The sequence below is a fragment of the Diceros bicornis genome, chromosome 28 (assembly GCF_020826845.1).
Source record: "Diceros bicornis minor isolate mBicDic1 chromosome 28, mDicBic1.mat.cur, whole genome shotgun sequence".
NCBI lineage: Eukaryota > Metazoa > Chordata > Mammalia > Perissodactyla > Rhinocerotidae > Diceros > Diceros bicornis.
In genome coordinates, this window is record NC_080767.1 from 14,008,183 (window position 1) to 14,029,726 (window position 21,544).

At 34.9% G+C, this 21,544-nt stretch overlaps 2 pseudogenes; one reads left to right on the plus strand and one right to left on the minus strand.

Annotated features, from left to right (window-relative positions):
* Nucleotides 1-876: 876 nt before the first annotated feature.
* LOC131393674 (olfactory receptor 13C9-like) lies at nucleotides 877-1,828 on the minus strand (annotated as a pseudogene).
* A 2,376-nt stretch (nucleotides 1,829-4,204) lies between these two features.
* LOC131393788 (olfactory receptor 13C8-like) lies at nucleotides 4,205-5,001 on the plus strand (annotated as a pseudogene).
* Nucleotides 5,002-21,544: the final 16,543 nt, after the last annotated feature.

Here is a 21,544-nt window from a genome sequence, read left to right on the forward strand (position 1 = left end):
AAATCAAGAGCTTGGATATTCTTCTTCTGAGATTTGGAAAAGTATTGGAGTTTCCTCAGGATATTAAAGAAATCTGGCTTCTTCTAAATGGGCAATGATAGGACCCCCTATCCAACCGAACACTTGTCCACATTACTATCTGGACCAGTAGACTGGTTTTCAAACTCAGTTTTAATTTTGCAAAATTTTCTTTATGTTAAAGCTAACACGTAAGCTGCAACAGAGGATGGAGATAAGACAAGCGTACCGTGACTGATTGCACAGGCCCTGCCCTTAAGCCTCACTTACCCATTCTCTCAATAATACCAAATGTGGGCCTCTTTATGCTTCCACAGGAAAAATATTCTAAATATTGAACAAGAAAATAGTATTTAATGGCTTAGGAGGATTTAGAGATTGATGTGAAACTACCTCACAAGGCTTTCCACACCTGGAAAATGTGGGTGCAGTGTTTTGGGTTTTTTCTGTTTTGTTTTATCTTGTTTTATCACAAGAGAGAACTTTATTAATTTTGCAAGATTAATGAAGTGTTGCCTATGAAATAATGTTGTATAAAACAGTGAACATAAAAAGACGTAACACTCAATTCCAATATTGCATAAATACAGGATATGAAAGATATTGTTCAAAATGTCCAAAGGTGGTCATCTCCTAGAGTTAAAGTAATAGGTGATCTCTCTCTTTTCCTTATCCTACTATCCTTATATTTCAAATTCTCTATAATGAGCATGCAATAATTTTGAAATGCTGTATGTCATTATTAAAAATTTTCATGTAATATATGAAAGTGCAAAAAAGTAAAAGTAACCAAAATTCCAACATAATCTTCAAGTTTCAATAATGTTTAATGTGTTCACAATCCAATATCTTTTCCATTCACCTACTAAAGAACCTTTTGTTAAACAGATGTTTTATCACCTCCTTCATACCCTTGTTTCTGAGACTGTAGATTAAAGGATTCATCATGGGAGTCATCACACCACAGAAAGTGAATATAAGTTTCTCAGTATCATCAAAGTCATCTGAATTAAGAGAGTCTTTAGACTTGGGCTTCATGTACATGAAGATAATGGTTCCATAGAATATGATCACCACAGTCAGGTAGGCTGAGAAGGTAGAGAAGACTTTGTTTCTCCCCTCAGAACTACAGATATTCAGGAGGCTGGGAATGACTAATGAGTAAGAGATGACAATCAAGAGCAGGGGCATCAGTGTGAACAATGTCGTGGCCACAAGCATGATGAACTCATTGCCTGAGATGTCAGCACAGGCCAATTTCATGACAGCCAGAATTTCACAGGAGAAATGATTGATGACATTATTCCTGCAGAAGGTCAATTGTGACACAAATGCAGCTTGTACTGCAGAGTTGACAACTCCTGCAAACCAAGACCCAGCTGCCATGGGCACATAGGAATTCTTACTCATGATGACAGAATATCTCAGAGGGTTGCAGTTAGCCACATACCGGTCAAAGGCCATCATGCCCAGGAGCACACACTCTGTTGTCCCCATGGACAAGCTGAGGAACATCTGCACTGCACAGCCAGAGAAGGAGATGGTCTTTGTTTCCAAGAGGAATCTCACCAGTGTGGAGGGAATGGAGGTGGTGGTGTAGCAGATGGCTAAGAAGGAGATGTTCTCCGGGAAGAAATACACAAGAGTGTGCGAGTCCAAAATATTGACTAAAATAAGGGTGCCACTGCCCAGAAGGATGACCACACACATTTTTAAGATGAGCACAAAAAGAGTAGCTCAAGCCTTAGGTCATCAGAAAGCCCCTTAAAAGAATGATTTCGACCAGAATGGTTTGGTTTTTCCATTTCATTTTACTTTCTCTCTTTTACCTGTAAGAATTCAAAAAAATAAAAAAATAATAATAATTTCCTTCCTATAGTAAGTGCAAGTTCACCAATGAACACATATAAAAATTTTCCATGAACTCAATGAGGAGAAGGAAAAAAGAAAATAGGGAAGGGGAAGAGGAGAAAAGGGAAAGGAGTGAAGAAATAAACAATACAGGAAGAGAAGTATGAGAGAGAAGCTATCGTGTTGATCACTCTTTCTGGGCCAGCAAATTTGTGAGGTTTTTTTCATATATTACCTCATTTAAACCCCACAATTGTTATCATTTTAAAGATAGGGAACTTATCTAAGTTAAGCTAAGAGAGTTCAAGCCTGAAGTCATACAATTAACATGTAGCAAAGGATAGGCTCAAACTCAAGCCTGCTTGTGGTCCATAATTATTTGAGTTTTTTAATGAACTATAAAAGCAACGGTGAATGCATTATATCAGAGATTTGGTTAGTTGACTTACAAAGGCAGTCTAGCTCGTAGGTCAGGAAGACTCAACAGTAACACATTGCACATCAAAACGCCTTAAAGAAGTGTGCCAATCTGATGGGAGAATGGTCAGCAATAAACCCAACCAGTGTTTATTGACTGCCTGGTGGCCCAGAAAGTGAGTGCAATTCATGTAAAGGCCGATAATCTGAAATCTTCTTGTTACAATGCAAATATATTTTTTTTGGTGGGAGATATAGTAATTTTTAAATTTTTATTTAAATTAAAATTATCGTACAGTGAAATTTATTTTGTGCCTTTTAGTGTACAGTTCTATGAATTTTAAAACATGTATAAATTCATGTAACTATCATCAAAATCAGGACATAGAGCTCATCTATAACCCTAAAAACTCCTTTGTGCTATCCCTGTGTAGCCACCCCTTTCATCCACTCATAAATCCTGGCAAAGACTAATATGCCTTTTATCCCTATAGTTTTACCTTTTCCAGAATGTTATGTAAATGGAATCATATGAGCCATTGGTGTCTGGCTTCTTTCACTTAGCATAAAGCCTCTGAGATTCATCCAAGTTGCTATTGCTGAGTAGTATTCCATTGCATGGATATACTACAGTTTGTCTATCTATTCACCTGTTGAAAGACATTTATGTTCTTCTCAGTTGTTGGCAATTAGGAATAGAGCTGTGATAAATATTTATGCCCAGATTTTTGTGTGAACACAAGTTTTCATTTTTCTAGGGTGTATATCCAGGAGTGGCATACTGGGTTATATCAGGCATGAATATTTAAGTTTATAAGAAACTTCCAGGGGCCGGCATGGTGGCATAGTGGTTAAGTTCACGTGCTCTGCTTCGGTGGTTGGGGGTTCTCAGGTTCAGATCCCGAGTGCGGACCGACACACCTCTTGTCAAGCCATGCTGTGGTGGCATCCCATATAAAGTAGAAGAAGATGGGCATGGATATTAGCCCAGGGCCAATCTTCCTCAGCAAAAAGAAGAGGATTGGCAACAGACGTTACCTCAGGGCTAATCTTCCTCACACACACACAAAAAAAGCAACTGCCAAACAGTTATCCAGAGCGGCTGTATCATTTTTGTATTCCCACTAGAAATGTGTGAAAGGTCTAGTTGCTTCCCTTCTTGATCAACACTTGGTGCTGTCAGTATACATATTTTTAACCTGTTCTAATAGGTATATAGTGATATTTCATCATGATTTTCATTTGTGTTTCCCTCACGACTAAGGGTGGGTTTTTTGGACATCTTTCTACTCTCTTTAGTAAAGTGGCATTCATTGCTTCTGCCCATTTTTAATTGGGTTGTTTGTTTTCTTATTATTGAGTTTTGAGAGTTCTTTATATATTCTGACTATGAATCATTTGTCATATATATGACTTGCATTTATTGTCTACAAGTCTGTGACTTGTCTTCTCATTCTCTTAATATAAACAGCTTTAATTGCCATTTTAATTGGTTTCTGCTTAAGTCCAATTGATGGGGACACACAGAAAGACTATGAAGAAACAGACATATTGCAATAGAGCAGTTCTTTGACACCTCTCGTCTTGGGTTGTTCCTCAAGGAAATAGCCACTGCCATCACACAGGGAGCAGAAACAGTAGGTTTTGCATACAAAGACCTTGCCTCATAAAGTCTCAGACCATTCCTTTTAATTTTTCCTCAGAAACAGTGCCTCCCCCAAACACACACAACACACACACACACACACACACACACACACACACACACACTTACACACACACACATATTTCCAGTAATATCCTTGTTCACAGACACAGAATCCATTGAAAGTACTCTAATTCATTCACAAAACAAACAGGCGCTTAAGATGTAGGCCATTTCTCCTTATTCAGGAAACGGCACTAATTTTAGGTCTGAATTGAATCCTTTGGCTCCGTCTGTAATCTTTCCTTCCTGGACATTTGCTACACAAGGTCCTCTGACCCACTATTTCTTGACAGCTTCCTGAGAGAGTAAGGAAAATGGTTTCCTTCTCTGGGTGCAGGGTGCAAATGTTTCTCTCCTTTGCCATGGGGGCCACAGAGTGTGTGCTTCCAGGCATGATGGAACTTGACCGCTATGTGGTCATCTGCTACCCACTGAGATACTCTGTCAACATGAGCAAAGGTACCTATATGGCCATGGAAGCTGGACCCTGGGTTACTGGGCTTGTGGACTCAGTGGTGCAGATATCTCTCACAATACAATTACCATTCTGTGCTGACAATGTCATTAACAACGTTGTCTGTAAATTTCTGGCTATCCTAAAACTGGCCTGTGCTGATATTTCAATCAATGTGATCAGTATGGCAGGGTCATGTCTGATTGTTCTCGTTATTCCATTGCTGGTAATTTCCGTGTCTAACATTTTTATTGTTGCCACTATTCTGAGGATCCTTTCCACTGAAGGAAAACATAAAGCCTTCTCCACCATCTCAGCCCACCTGACAGTGGTGATTATATTCTATGGAACCATCTTCTTCATATACGCAAAGCCCAAGTCTAAAAGCTCTGTTGGTACAGATAATCAAGACATCGTTGAGGTCCTCATCTCTCTCTTCTATGGAGTGGTGACCTCCATGTTCAATCCTCTCATCTGTAGTCTGAGGAACAAGGATGAAAAGGCTGCGATGAAGAACATGCTGGGTAGGAAACATTTCTCTGATGGGATATGAATACTGATTTACACCATGTGACTCAGTATTCAAAGCAGCTGCAGGCATGAAATTCAAATAGAGAAAATGATCATGTGAAAAAAAACTCACCATGCATCATTCAAAACTATATGATAGAAATATTTTGGTTGCTGTTGTTATTATTAGTTTTTGTCCTAACTGCAGAAATAAAATATGCTTGTGGTTTTAAAAAATACTATTATGGAAATGTAAAACGTTGAAAATCTCTTAGGAAGTCCCAACAAAACATGATCACTATTAAAACTTTAGAAAATAATAAAGGCAAAAGGTGTTCTAAAAAACACTTTGTAACCAAAAATAAGTATATTATCAATTAATTATTTAAAGTGATTATTAATCAGCACATGACATGCTGTATATTCATTTTTAATTTATTCTTTTAACTACTGTTTGTGTCTACAACACATATAAGTTCCCTGGGAGTAGGAACTTGTCTCTTACCCTACAACATTCCAACGACCTTGAATAGAATGTGACATAGTAGATGCTCAATAAATATTTTCAAATAAATAAGTCAAACAGAGCATGTAGAAATGTAGAAATGTATACTTGTCATATCTGAGGTAAAAAAGGTTATTCAAAAAGAAATTTGATTCAATGTAATATTTTCTAAATAAACTAGATTGGAATTTTGTCATATGAACTCCCTTAATAAAGTGCTACCTTTTCTTTTTTGTGTGATGTGCATTATAATGTAGAGGAACAGGTTTTATTTACCAGCTACCATAACTTTTCTGGATTTGGTACATAATGAAACAAAGAAAGCTAAAAATAACCACCAGTAACGCACCCTAAGTTTCAACCGAATAAAATAGAGGCGACATGGTAGTATAGAATTCCTCTTGGACTTTGAGATCAGGTTGGGTGAGATTACTTTCCTTCTCTGCATTGGACCTTTCAGCTGCTAATCAATAGGAGTACTAGACAGAATTGGTAACTGACAAAAATTTAATAAGAGGACAAGAAGTAGTAAAAGAGAAAGAGTCAAGTTGTTCAATGAACTGAGGAGCTACAGGGTTTGGGGCATTGGATGATAAGACAAAGATGGCCCAAAACAGACATAGTTTCCATTGTCTGAAAAGTGCAGCCATGTAGAGTAGTGTCAATGCAAGCAATGGAAGCCCCATTTCCACTGAAGGAATTGAGTTAGATATGTCAACAGAGAAATGCATTCATTTTTTCTAGCCCTTTGAGGAGTCTATGAGAGATGAAATATAGAACACAAATCTAAAGTAAAAGACTATAGCTACTTCCAAATTGTAAAAGTAGATCCATAATATCTTCCTTTCCTATTAGCAGGAAATATGGTTTCTTGGTAAGATTAAATAAGTTATCTCATGCACAGTGCTAAATAGTGCCTAGAACATCCTAAATGTACAATAAACATTAGCTGTTTTTTTTTTTTTTATTATTAGTGTTGGGTGTACTTTAATAGGTCATAACGCTTTGAGTAGGCACAAGATGTTCATCCTTGCTTTTATGTAGTAATTTTGATGCTGTTAATATATTGTCTCTCAGCTTCAAATCCACTTTTCTATTCTCTGCTTTGTGAGTTAGGATTGGGACACTGAAAGCCACATTTCTCCTTTGTTAGCAGGCTTCTGTTAAATTCTTCCAAAAGAGTTGCTAGGGAGAGAATGGAAGGTTGGAGGAAGATAAGGGACTTGAGCCTCCCTATTTGCCCATTGTTCCTGTCAACATCACCCCAGCTTTTGTTCTTCGCCATGACAAGGCAGCTCTTAGCTGTTTCCAGTATTGATTTCAGTTTTTATGTCTCCTTTTCTGTAACCCAGAACCAGTAGCCTACTGGTGCCACCTCTTCAGAGGTTTGAATTTGTCACTCAGCTTTTACTTCTGGTAAATGTATAGCCCTGTCAAGTCTTTACTCTGTCTAGAAGTATCTATAAAAGCAATGTAATATGCAATTCTCTGCTTGAAATGTAGTGAAGCAGATAGACCTAAAGCAACACTTTTGGTCAGACCATCATTTCCATACACAACTATATAACAGAAAGTCCTGGGAAAGACATTTGTGTTTCTTCTGCAGTTGCTTTCTTGTGTCTAAAATGTAGATTAAGAAAATCACTTTAGTATAGTCTAAAATGATGTAATAATAATCATAGGTGTACATGAAAGGAAAACAGTAAGTAGTTTACCAAAACCTGAAATACATACGCGAGAAGGGAAAAACTTAGGACCTTGAGAGAAAGAAACATAAGTATAGCTCTTTTCTTTTACCAGTGCATAGCTAGCACCCACCTAAGTTCTCCACCTGGCACATAGAGTGCTATTTCTATAAATTTGTTGAATTAATGTATAAGTAACTAAATAAGTGAACGAAAAATATCTTCAGGAGGGTACATATAGTTTCCAAAATTGTTATCAAGTTCATGTTATTGGCTCCTAATAATTCTTTAAGGAGCTAATATTTTCCCCCACTTTACAAATAGAAAGTCTAGTTCCGGAAATGTAGAAATATGTGAAGTCACAACGAGGAAATGGAAAGTCTTTGATTTAAATAAAACAGTTAACAAACTTAACAACCCAACTATTACGGAATACACATTCTTCTAAAACACATATAGAACATATAAAAATTGATATTCTGTTAAGCTGAAAGCAAGAATCAGCAAATTTCAAAAATATTATATTAAATAGTCTATGTTCTATCAAATAAATTAACAATAATTAATTAATTAAAGATCTCCATAATCTGAGATAGTTAAAACACACTTCTACATGACTAACAACTAGCGGTGATATTCAAAATACGTAAAACTTCTATGGCAAGTGCTCCAATAAATAAGAGTGAACGCCTGCCATAAATGAGCAATGTGGCCATAGTAATGTATGCCAGCTAAATTTCAACTTTGATTATAGATCAGACAAAAAGTTACAACTCAAAATAAGACCTGAGCTTCTACTCATTGGTAGAGCTGTATTGGTTGTTTGTAGTTGGTGTCCATTCTGATTGGCTGGTAGCTGTGCCATAGTCTTTGTAAAATATTTTCAATAGCAACTCTGCTAAGAAACGAAATATAATTGAACACTGTAAATTAAAATTTACTAGATACAGAAAAAAACAGTTCTTTGAGGGAAATTTTCACACTTAAATTCTATGGGAAACTTGGCTTCATAAGGAAGAGAAAAGGAAGGAAACAAAAAAGAAAAGGAAGATAAGGATAAGGAACTATCTAGAGAACTTGAATGCAAAACCAATATGCAAGGCATTGTGCTATATATTCACATCTTATTATTTCTTACGAAATCTTCACAATAATCTTAAAAGGTATATCTCCTTGCTCTTAATTTATAGATGAAGAGACTAAGATGCAGAGAAGTTAAGATCACACACATTCTAAATGAGAAATCTAGTTTTCAAACCATAGTCTTTTCTAAAAAAACATTATTTCTTTTACTGCCTCCTAGTCAGGAGGGAAATATCTCAAAGTCCATTTGCATCTGAAACAGAAAAATTAATCCAAAAATATTAGAGGGAAAGAAAGTTAAGATATCCCAACTAAACGTAACCTCAGAATTTCTCCAGAGCTGTTAAATGGATACATAGGCAAATTCAGAGGACAACGATGATCAAGTCCTCAATGATTGCAGCAAAGGCCATGAATAAGAGTGGATAGTGCCTGACTTGGTCTTGAGGCCAGTATTGCATCATCCTCCTGAGAAACTCATTGATATCTCTACACTTACAGGTAACAGGTGGTAATCACCAGGAACGTAATGTTTTAACCAACCAGAAAATCGCTGAATAATCCTAGGGTCATGGATTTTCAATGTGCTGCACTTTAGGGAAGATGAATTTTTAGGGTGCGAGAACTTTTAGTTTATCAAGGGAAGCAGAAAACGTTACTAGTTAGGACACTGGATGTAAAGTCAAACTGTTTAGATTGGAATCGCACCTCCATATCTACTTTACTAGTCTATAGTGTATGCAAGTAATATAACTTCTCTGAACCTCAGTTTCTCTTCTGTTGTGAGGATTAAATGTACCAGTTCATTCATCACATCACTTACATTGCAGATACATTTATTCCTCATAAAAACCTGAAGATGTACATGATTTTACACAAGAAAGAATGTGGTGTCAAAAAAAATTGTACAAATTGCCTTAGGTCACACAGCTAGGAGTGGCACAGTAGGGATTGGAGAACAACTAAACAGACTCCAAAATTCATACACTTCCAAACACCACATTTCAATATTTTTGACGGCTAAAAGACCTTCCTATCCATCACTTTAGCAAATAAACAAAGGACAATTTTCAGCTCTCTATGACTTCTAGCCATGAAAACACGGTGGTTCCAAAGAGGCCAGTTGACCTAGGAAGACGTGATTTCTTTTCTACTTGCTGTCTCATATCCTGGTAATGTCCTCTCACAGGAAGATAAAACACAGTGATAGTTACACTGAGAAGGGAACTACATCTCAGAAGACATCATTAAAATTTGACTTACCTACTTCTCTCTGATGTTAAGGTACAAATAGGTTACATAGGGTTGGAATGCCATGTGTTTGCAACAGGCTAAAGTCAAGCTTGTTAAAGTAAACTTGTAATTTTTTAACAACACTCTTCCCTCCACAAGTTTTCTGGAGGGAATCTGGAGCTGTTCCTAGCAGATGCATTTCTCCTCCTTAGTTAAAACTAAACTGGAAGACAAACGTATATTAGATCACCGTGGAAAATTCTAAAAGTGGAATCATTTTATTCTGTGAAGAGAAAGCACTGCTGTATGCACTACCATCACTCCATCATTCACAAAATGCAACCAGACAGGGTAAAGAAGACACATTCCAAAGAAAACATCGAGTAGAGAGTCAGAGGTGATAAACTGGTGAGAAAGGGAATATTATAGCACATGCATTTTGTTTAGTCACATAGAATTAAAGAGATTTGCCACAGTCCTCACCCCTCCATATTGCTTTAGACCCAGCTTATTTACTCAAGTACATTCACTGCATAGCACTGAAGATTTTTGAGTTTGTGACTCCCAGAAGACAAGAAATCATGCAGTTAGTTCATTTTCATCCTGAGAAAAAATTGAGGGCCTATATAATTAGTGTAGTGATTTAAAAAATCATTACAGTTGTTTGGAAATAGAGTGATCTAACTTTTGAAGTGGAGAGTAATGTTTGCTCCAAAATTCATATAAATCCAGGACAACCATGGGTCAGGACACTATAAAGGAGAATCGTGAGGAGGATTCCTCCCACCTAGAGCAGGATTCAATAAGTATTAAGATTTTTTTCTAACTCTGAATTTACTTAATCTACAATGATATTTAAATATGGCCAAGTGCCCAACTCAGGGCCAATAAGATGATAAATGGCAAGTAAACAAAGAATGGTAAATAAATAGTCATACGAATTAGCACACTTTTGTAACAGGACTATTCATCGTGTTGATTCAGAATCACTATGGAATAGTCATGATCTCTTCCAAAGAGCAACCTGTTCTATTAGGGTTCTTTTGGGGGATACAGAGGAACACACTATTTGTTCATCTGCATCTAGATATGTGAGCATCTGTTATAGAAAATTTAATATGTGGATGCCCAAGTTTTCTAACCATGGTTATATGCTCAGATATCCATCAGATGATCCAATGAGAGTATATTTCTGCTGTACGTAACACATGTGAGTAAGGGCAGCAGGGTTGATCGAACCTCTTGATCTTTTGTTGGGATTTTTCATGATTGCTCAAATTTGCAATCTAATTTTAGAGAACTCATATCTGAAAGTCACAAATATATATGTCATTTCTAACATTATCTAGGACCCATCACAACTAAAAATTTATCAGCCTCTGTCCCTTTGGCATTGGACACAGGCATCTGCAGTGAGAAGGGAATCGGGCCATGCTGACCTGCCAACTCCTCTGTTCCTGTCTTACCCTGCTCTTCACCCACCTGCACTCCCCAGAAAGCTCCAGGAAAAGTAAAATGTGCTACCTTAGCCCTAGCTGCAAATGAAACACGCAAAGATGAGCGAGGGAATGACAGGGCTGACCCCTGAAAGTATGAGCTCTGCTTCTTACAAATATTTTCCCATTTGTTTTTTAGGAACCTGTGCTGCACATGAAAGTGGAGAACATGTAGTCAAACTTCAGCTGCAATCTTGTCACATCTGAAGACAAACTTTACTGTCCAGAAGATAGTCCTCACAAGATATCAAGGAGTGCCCACTTCTCAGTTTAGTATGAATGTGACACTGGGCCCTGACAAGGGATGATACTCAAAAATATATTTGACACATAAGGCATAGGAAAGGACATATCAGAACAGAAACCCAGCTGGAATGATGTATTAGGCTATAAGCAGAGTAGTGGTTTGATGTGTATCACATTTTAAGAAGATCCACCATGCTGCTGTCTGGAGAATATATTGAAGGACGGCAAGAGTGAAGCTGAGAGACCAGTTAGGAAGCTAGTGCAGAAATGCGATCTCTCATGACTTGTCAGAGGTGTGCATTAATCATCTTTGTGTCTCCCATGGCTTTTTGGTCTGCCAATGTGCAGTTGAGTTAAATTGACTTGAACACATTTGTCAAGAAAAGGAGCCTTCTCTACTTTAGGAGGAATTATCTTAAATCAGTTGTCAAGACCTTGTGTAATCAAACTGTAAGGTACACAATTTTTTCTGTTACAAACAATTCATAATTTCCCCAACTCATCAAGGAATAGATTCCATTCTCTGGTGGCATTGATTCATTTTGATACTCTTTCTATTGATTTTTATAGCTTCAAACTGAATCAGAATGATTATATTTCTGTTTCATTTAGCAAAACAAACTGGGAGTGATTAATTGTACCATCAACAGTAGGCAAACTAGACTCAGGTTTACTGATTTGTAATCCAATATAATAATGCTGTCTTTTATAGAGTGCCTATTAAATACCAAGAACCATGATAAGTACTCTTTTCACATAACAGCCCTACAAGGTAGGGATAATACTGATTTTACAGCTTAAATAGCTGACTCGAGGTCACAAGCTACAAGTCTGGAAACTGGGGTGCTAACAAATATGCATCCAACTTCAAAGCCATTCTTATTCTGTAATAGCAAGATGCATATTTGAAATCATCAATATATTTAGAGTAGCAAGCACTTTTATTGAGTACCTACTCTGCATCCACAACTATATTAAATTCTTCAGACACATTGCCTCATTAATTCTCAGACTAACAATATCAAGTGGGAATTTTTAATTTCTTCCTTTTACAGAGATGGAACTCGAGTTTTACATAGGTGCAGTGACTCCGCTGAGGTCATGGAGATAGTATTGGACAAAGCTGGGCTGCCTAACTCCTGAATCCAGTGTTCTAAACCATCGCACTCTTCTGCCTCCTAAATGACAGAGAATGCTTTGCTCCTGTGGATTCAGGCAAAATCAGTTACCAGAAACATAACGCAAAAGAGCAATACTTATTTATCACAGAGAACCTCACAATCCTAAAATGTTCTCTTCAGCAATATATGTTCTTAATTATTTTAGCAAAACTCATGGGGAATGGCTGAAGGAACAAAGAATTGTAGCCTGGTACAAGAAAGACTCAGAAATAGCAATCTGTAAATGAAACTTAAAATATCATCACCAAAAAAGGAATGTATACTTATTTTTTGTTGTTCCACAGGGAAAGATGACAGTTGCATACAGAGTGATATATATATAGTTAAATGTAAAGAACTTTCTAATAATGAGAATTGCCCAAAAATAACCTGTGTGAGCTCATAAAGTGCTCTACCCATCACTGGATTTGGGAGAAGAAGCAAGATAAACATCAACCATATTGTAGATATGTTTCTGTTATCTCATAAGGCTTAGAACTAGATTAATTTTAAGATAATTTCTACCTTGTACATTCAATCATTTAGAATTTGACTATTTCACTGGTATGATTGTATAAGAGTATGCATTTGAATGTTTACCTCTACTTGCATAATTCATTATGAAAGTGATTGAGATAATTCCAAAAATAAATAAAATATAAACATTCCCCTTAAAGAATACATTATAATCATTGTTGCAGCATTGTTTATAATAGGAAGAAAAGATGAAAGCAAGGTAAATGCCCATTATTTGAGAATAGATTAAATAAATCCTGAAACGTTCTTAAAATAGAATACTATACAGCCATTAAAAATATGTGTTCCCTGAGTATTTGATGATATGTGGAAAACTTCTTATGATATAGTGTTAAGCATAAGAACATACAAATTATAGATAAAGGTAGAAATTTTGTGATCTATAGTATAATGCTTCTCATGTTTATCTTTATAATTTTTGAAACTATACTTTTTATCAACTATGTCCAAGTTGAATTCAATGTTGACAATAATGCCTGGCCCATAACAAGTGCTCAGTAAATACTTGGTGAATGACTAAGAGGGGGAAAGGATGTGATACATTTTTAATAAAGTATTTTGGAAAAATTAATAATATTTTTAAAACATCAGTCTGTTCCACGTGTTGGACAATATAATGACATAGTTATCATATGGATGAAACAAAAAAAATCAAGCCATAGAAAAAAATTTCAGTCGTATTTTTTTCAGGAATCATACAAATATCTTACCTCAATGAAAATTTAAAAAGCATGTCAAAAATGAGAAGGAAAACAGCAAGTTGTAAAAGTATTTGCAGCAAATTTGAGGAGCTTGGTGTTAATCTATTAAGAGTTCATACAAATTAAGAGGAAAACTATCAAAATACCAAGAGATAGTTAAGCAAGGGATGTGGATGGACAGCAAGAGAGAAAATAAAAGTAATAAATAAACATAGAGGAAATGTTCACTCTAACTAGCAATCATAGAAAAAAAACTAAAACAATGTAATATTTTATGCAAATATGAAAGAATAAACATCTTCTTAAGTTCTAGAAAATATACAAAAATGGTCTGTGCAAATATTTCAGTAGCAGTGTAAAGTGTTCAGTTTTGGAAAAATAATTTTGCATGTGTACTCAGAATTCTCCATTCACATCTTTTCATTCTATACTCCTATCTCTAGAGATTTACGTCAAGTTATTTCCAGTAGAAGGAAAAGCAGGTTAGATGGCCTGGGCCATAGATATCAATGGTCATTATACCAAAATCTCAAAAAAAATGGAAACAAATTAAATTATGCAATAATATTAAAATTGTAGGCTGGGTTATAGTAATTCCACTTAACAAAACAATCTTCAAATGTTAAAAGGGAATATAACAAAAATATGAAAAATCACAAAAAATTATTGATATAAAGTGGCAAATATTAATTAAAATTCAACTAGACTACAATTATACCGGTTTAAAGAAAAATTGTGTGTGGTGTAGAAGTCACAAAAACATGAAAGATAAAAAAGAGTTTAAACAGGTGACTTATTTAGGATTCTATTAGGATTGGTCTAGTATTATTCTGGAATAAAAAGAAAAACCAATTCGTGGAGGAACGTTAACATTTTTGAGAAATTTTGGATCTACTCTGATTCCAGCCCCAATTTATGTTGAAGTCATCTAATCCAGACGTATTCAATCAATACTCCAAGAAACGTATGGCTGGGGAACATTTTCCTTAAGTCAAGACAATTGGGTGTTTGGAATGTGCAGAAGTCAGGGACTTTTATCTCTAGATAACCCTAAGTCTCTGACTCACAGCCTTAAGGACTGAAGAAGTTTGTAAAAACGAGTGCTAAGCTGACTTCCAAAAAACGCTGAGTCTCTCTGGAGTAAATGTCAACTTTAGGACAAATCGTGGGAAACTAGAGTTGCATCATTGATCATTATTTTTAATACATTTTATTTCCTTGACACCCACTTAAGAAGATTCATGTACAGACAAATTGTCTGATTGTGGCTATTCTTTCTCATATTTCTTTTTAGGAAGGAGGAACAACCATCTTTCAAACTGAGAATTTTCTAGTCTCAGCTGAAAAATGCAAATGAAATTCAAATTCCTAGGAATGGTTCTCTTACTTAATAGAATGGAATGGTGGGGATGATTTTAAAATCCAGTCAGGAGGTAAGAGAAAAACAGAAGCTTTTATTAAAATTATTTCAAAAGAAAAAACATCGTATCAATAAATATAAAGACTTTTGAGTTGAGGTGATCATTGCTGGTGAGATTTTGAAAAGATATATATATATAATAAAAAAAAAAACAAAACCCCAGGCATCATCTCCAAGACAAGGATATTCTTTAAATATTTTTTTAATTCTAAAATAGTCCATGAAAAAGACTAGTAAGGAAGAGAAAGTTGTTTGCAATGCAACAGACCCTTTTATAAATAATAGGCTAATAGTTATTGTATTTAAGTATCTGGTTTCACTAAAGTCTTAAGCAAAAATTATCTGGAGAAAGAGCTCATGGTGATTATATATTATTCACACAATAAATTGTGCCCAATAAGAGTTTGAAGAAACATGTAATTAAAGGTGTTTAGGGTAAAAATCAGATTAGAAACAAAAAATATGTAACAGCAGGCAGAAGTAATTATAACTGAGTGCTAGTCTGAGCCCTAAGCAGCCAGGGCAAAGGAAATAGTATTCTCATTTTTATAATAAATCAAATAACACTGTCATAGATCTTAATTCTCCACACCACACCTAAAAGGGATTTGGGGCATATTTCTCATTTGAATTCACTGTTGTCGATAATGCCTTCATAAGTGGAAGACAATCAATGTCTTCCATTTTTTCAAAAGATGTTAATAGATTTTTATGTTAATATTTATCATATGGATCTTTGATGAAACTTAAGTGCATCATATTAAATTGTGGCTTTACAAAAAAATTTATAAATAAGTAAACATTGTAATATAGTGGTACAAATGGAGGCTTGGGGATCAGAAAGATAAGATTTTAAATCATAGTTCTTGTATTTACCAACGATAAGATATCCAAAATTGTACTTAACCTTTGAAATCTCAAATTAATTTCCTTATATGTAAATATTTCATAATAATATTTGGGTTATTATGAAGAATAAAAAAATAAAAATTATATGATGTGCCTAATACATACTGGGATACCAGCACCACACATGTTGTCAATTATTCTTCTCATAGTGGGCTAAAATAGTACATCTTTCCTCGTGGTACATTAGTTGAAGACTAGAGTTCCTAAAATCTATAAATTGAGAGTTGGCAAGTCCATTAATCTTTGCGCAATACCAATTGTGTTAATTGATCCTTTTAGAAGAGCTGGAGAAGATAACAAGATTATTTCCTCAAACGAGAATTTAGAGTACAATGCTATGTGTTTAACACTAAAAAATCTTAGTACTTTAAATATTAGATCTTCAAGTAGCTAAGTTCATAAAACAAAAAGCTTATAGGAAGTTAGAGAGCTTGACTTCTGGCTTGGATTAAAAAGTCACAAATTTTCCTTAGGTCTTTTACTGTATGATTTCCAGTCATATGAAGTAATCAAAATCATAGAAACAGAAAATAGAAAGTTGATTGCCCAAGGTGTGGGGAGGAATTAGTGTATAGTAAATATAGTTTCGTCTTTTGCAAGATGAAAAATTTCCGGAGATCTGTTGCGCAATAATGTGAATATATATAACACAACTGAACTGTACAGTTAAAATTGGTTAAGATGGTAAATTTAACCAAGTTTTCCACAAATAAAAGTAAAAGATGATCTATTTTGAACCCCTCCATTTAAAGACAAGAAAAAAGGGGCTGCATGTGGGGATATGTCCAAGGCGAAACAGTAGCATAAGTCAGTTAAAAGACTGAATGTTCTCCTTCTAAGATCAAGGACAAAGCAAGAATGTCCCCCATCACCACTTCTGTATAACATTGTATTGGGTGTGCTAGGCAGTGCAATAAGACAAGGGAAATTTTAAAAAGGCATTACAATTGGAAAGAAAGAAGGAAACTGTCTTTATTTGCAAACAGATTGTGTAAAATCCCAAGAAATCCACAAAATAACTAATAAAATTAATAAGAGAATTTACTAAGCTATCAGGATGTGTCAGATCACACAAAGCAATTGCATTTCTATTTACCAACAAAAAACAGTTGGAAAATATATTTTTAAACACCATCTCTAATAGATTAAAATTATAAAATACTGAGAGAAAACTAATAGAATATGTGTAAGACTTGTGTACTGAAAGCTACAAAGCGTTGTCGAGAGAAATTAAGGAAGATCTATTACAGAGATGCCTTGTCATGGATTAGAAGACTCAATATTGGGCGGGCCTCATTGCTTGGCTGTTAAGTGTGCGCGCTCCACTACTGGCGGCCTGGGTTCGGATCCCTGGCGCGCACCGACTCACCGCTTCTCCGTGCTGAGGCCGTGTCCCACATACAGCAACTAGAAGGATGTGCAACTATGACATACAACTATCTACTGGGGCTTTGGGGAAAAAAAAAGAGGAGGATTGGCAATAGATGTTAGCTCAGAGCCGGTCTTCCTCAGCAAAAAGAGGAGGATTAGCATGGATGTTAGCTGAGAGCTGATCTTCCTCACACACACAAAAAAAGACTTAATGTTATTAAGATATCAGTTCTTCCCAAATTGATTTCCAGATTAATGCCAACCCATTCAAAATCCAGGCAGAGATTTTGGAGAAACTGACAAGATGATTCTAAAGCTGATATGGAAATAGAAAGGACCTAGAATAGCCAAACAATCTTGAAAAATAATAAAGTTGGAGGATTTACACTACCTCATTATTAAACTTATTATAAATCGTAATAACCAAGTCACTGTGATACTGATATAAAGAAAGACAAATAAATCCATGGAACAGAATAAAGTGTAAAGAAAGAAACCCATACATATATGATTAATTGATTTACAACAAAGATGTTAAGGTAATTCAATGGGAAAGCATAGTTTCTCAATAAATAATGCTGGAACAACTGTATATCAATATCTCACATCATACACAACAATGTATTTGAAGTAGACCATAGACCTAAACAAAAACATTCAATCTATAAACTCTCTTGTGGGCACACAGAATATTATTTTACCCTTGGGAAGGCAAAGATTTATTAGATAAAATAAAAAAATATCACCATCTATAAGAGAAAAATTCAAATTTTATGATTTTCAAAACTAAAAACTTCAGCTCTTCTTTCATTATGCTTGATGTTAGCTCAAGTTTTCCACAAACGCCCTTTATCATGTTTTGGACGTATCGTTTTTTGTCGTTGTTATTAGGTGCTATATTTTTCCAGCTTTATATAGGTATGATAGACAAATAAAAAGTTATATATTTACAGTGTACTACGTGATGTTTTGAAATGGGTATATATTGTAAAATGATTGCCACAATCAAGCTAATTAACATGTCTATCCATCACCTCATATAGTTATCATCTATTGTGTGTGTATAAAATATAGTATTATTAACTATACTTACCATTCTGTACATTAGGTCTCCAGAACTTATTCATTCTACATAACTGAAACTTTGTACCATTTGACCAACATTTCCTCATTTCCCCTAACCTGAACCCCTGGCCCCATTCTATTCTATGATTCTATGAGTTCGACTTTTTTAGATTCCACATATAAGTGAGATCACGTGGCATTTGTCTTTCTGGGCCTGGCTTATTTTACTTAGTAAAATGTCCTTGAGATTCATCCTTATTGTAGCATGTGACCTTATTGTAGCATGTGACAGGATTTTCTTCTCTTTTAAGGCTGAATAATACTCCATTGTATGAATATACCATATTTTCTTTATCTATTCATCCACTGAGAGACACTTAGGTTGATTCAACATCTTGGCTGTTGTGAATAATGCTACAATGAACATGGGAGTGAAGATATCTCTTCGAAATAAGTATTTCATTTCCTTTGGATATGTACCCAGAAGTGGGATTGCTTGATCATGTGGTGGTACTGTTTTTAGTTTGCTGAGGATCCTCCATACTAATTTCCATAATGGCTTTACTAATTTATATTCCCACCAAAAGTGAGCAAGCATTCCCTTTTCTCCAGATCCTCACCAATACATATCTTTTCTCTTTTTGATAATAGCCATTTTAACAGATGTGAGGTAATATCTCAATGTAGTTTTTGATAGACAAAATGATGATGTTGAGCATTCTCATATACCTATTGGCTACTTGTATGTCTTCTTTGGAAAAACGTCTATTCAGGTCCTTTGCCATTTTTAACTGGGTATTTGTTTTCTTGCTGTTGTGTTGTTTGAGTTCCTCATCTATTTTGATATTAACCTCTTATTATATGTATGGTTTACAAATATTTTCTCCCATTCTGCAGGGTGACTCTTTACTTTGTCGATTGTTTCTTTGCTGTTCAGAAACTTTTTAATTTGATGCAATCCCATTTGCCCATTTTTGCTTTTGTTGCCTGTGCTTTAGGAGTCATAACTACAAGTCATTACCAAGACTAACGTCAGAAAACTTTTTCCTTTTGTTTTCTACTGGTAGTTTTACACTTTCAAGTCTTACATTTAAGTTTTTAAATAATTTTTAGGTAATTTTAGTATATGGTGTGAGGTAAGGGTCCAATTTCATTCATCTGCATATGGATTTTACAAACAAATTTATTGAAGAGACTGTCCTTTCCCTATTGTATGAGCTTGGCACCTTTGTCGAAGATCACTTGACCATAAATGCAAGGATTTATTTCTGGCCTTTCGTTATGTTCTATTGGTCTATGGGTCTGTTTTCATGCCAATACCATGCTGTTTTAATTGCTACAGCTTTGTAGTATATTTTGAATTCAGGAAGTGTGATGTGTTTGGTTTTATTATTTCTCAAGATTTGCTTTGGCTGGTGGGGGTCTTTTGTAGTTCCATACAAATTTTAGGATTATTTTTTCTATTTCTGTGAAAAGTGCCATTGGAATTTTAATAGGGATTGCATTGAATCTGTAGATTGATTTGGGTGGTATGGACATTTTAACAATATTGATTCTTCTAATCCATGAGCATGGAATATCTTTCTATTTATTTGTGTCTTTTTCAATTTCTTTCATCAATGTGTTATAATTTTTAGTGTACATATCTTTTACCGCCTTGGTTAAATTTATTCCTAAGTATTTTATTATTTTTAATGCTATTGTAATTATATTATTTTCTTAATATCTCTTTCTGATAATTCATTGTCACTATATAGAAATGCAACTGATTTTTGTATGTTGAGTTTTGTCTCCTGCAATTTGACTGAATTTGTTTATTAGTTCTAAGAGATTTTTGGTGGAGTCTTTAAGAAACTGTCATCTGCAAACAGACAATTTTACTTCTTCCTTTCCAATTTGGATGCCTTTTTTTTCACTTCACTCTTCTTTCCCCACGAGGCGGGTGTCTCTCTATACACTGCACTGCTTGGGCTTAGGGGATGGATGACATGGGTAACGTGAAACTGTTGTTCTTACTCTCTTCAATGCATCTTTTCTTATTTCTGTACTGTGTTTCAATGGAAATCCAGACGTATTTACCAATCTGTAATCTCTCACCTGGAATCCTTAGCTCTTGTAAAGGTATTTTTCACTTGCAGATAGTTGTTCAAGCTGACATTTCTGTGAGGGGACAAGATCTGGAAATTCCAATTCCACCATCTTGCTGATGTCCTCGTGGAAGTGTCCTTTTATTGCTATTTTGCTGAGTGTATTTTATTTTACAAATGTTTCTGTAAGATTAATATTGCTTACTCTTTAAACTGATAAACTTCACTAACCAAGCAGTCCAGGTTGCAGTAATATCCCCTTTCATTCCTGAAAGGTTTAATTTGTGCTTTCACTTTTTTTTTCTTAATCACTTAGCTGGAGATTTATCAATTTTATTAATATTTTCAAATAGCCAACTTCTGGCTTTGTTCATTTCTCTCTCTTTTTTTTTTTTTTTTTGTTTTGTTTTCTAATTCATTTATTTCTGCTCTTTATTCTTTCCTTCGACTTACTTTGAATTACTTTGGTCTTCTTTTTCTGGCTTCTTTAGTTGAAATCTTAGGTAAATGACTTAAAACCTTCCTTGTTTCTTACTATAATCATTTAAAACTATTCTTTTGTCTAAACACTGCTTTACCTGCATCCCACTAATTTTGACATATTCTATTTACAGGATCATTCAGTTCAAAACATGTTTCTGCTTCCCTTGTGACTTCTTCTTTGACACACATTGTTTATTTAGGGGTATATTGCATAATTTACAAATATTTTGAAATTTGCTAGTTATTATTTTGATATTGGTTTAAATTTTCATTCTGTAGTGGTCAGAGAGCATTCTCTGTATATTTTCAGTCTTTTGAAATTTATTGAGACTTGTTTTAGGAAGAAGCATATCTCTATCTTGGTGAATGTTCCACACTCACTTGAAAAAAACGTTATTCTGCAATTGTTGAATCATGTTCTATAAATGTCAATGGACGAATTTCTTTGATAGTGTTTTTCAATTTTCTAAATCCTTGCTGAATTTTTGTTTACTTCATCTACCAATTACTTAAGGTGGGTCTTAAAAATCTCCAGATTTTTAAGATAATTTGTCTATTTTCCCTTTAGTTATGTCTAATTATTGCTTCATGATTTTAAACTATGC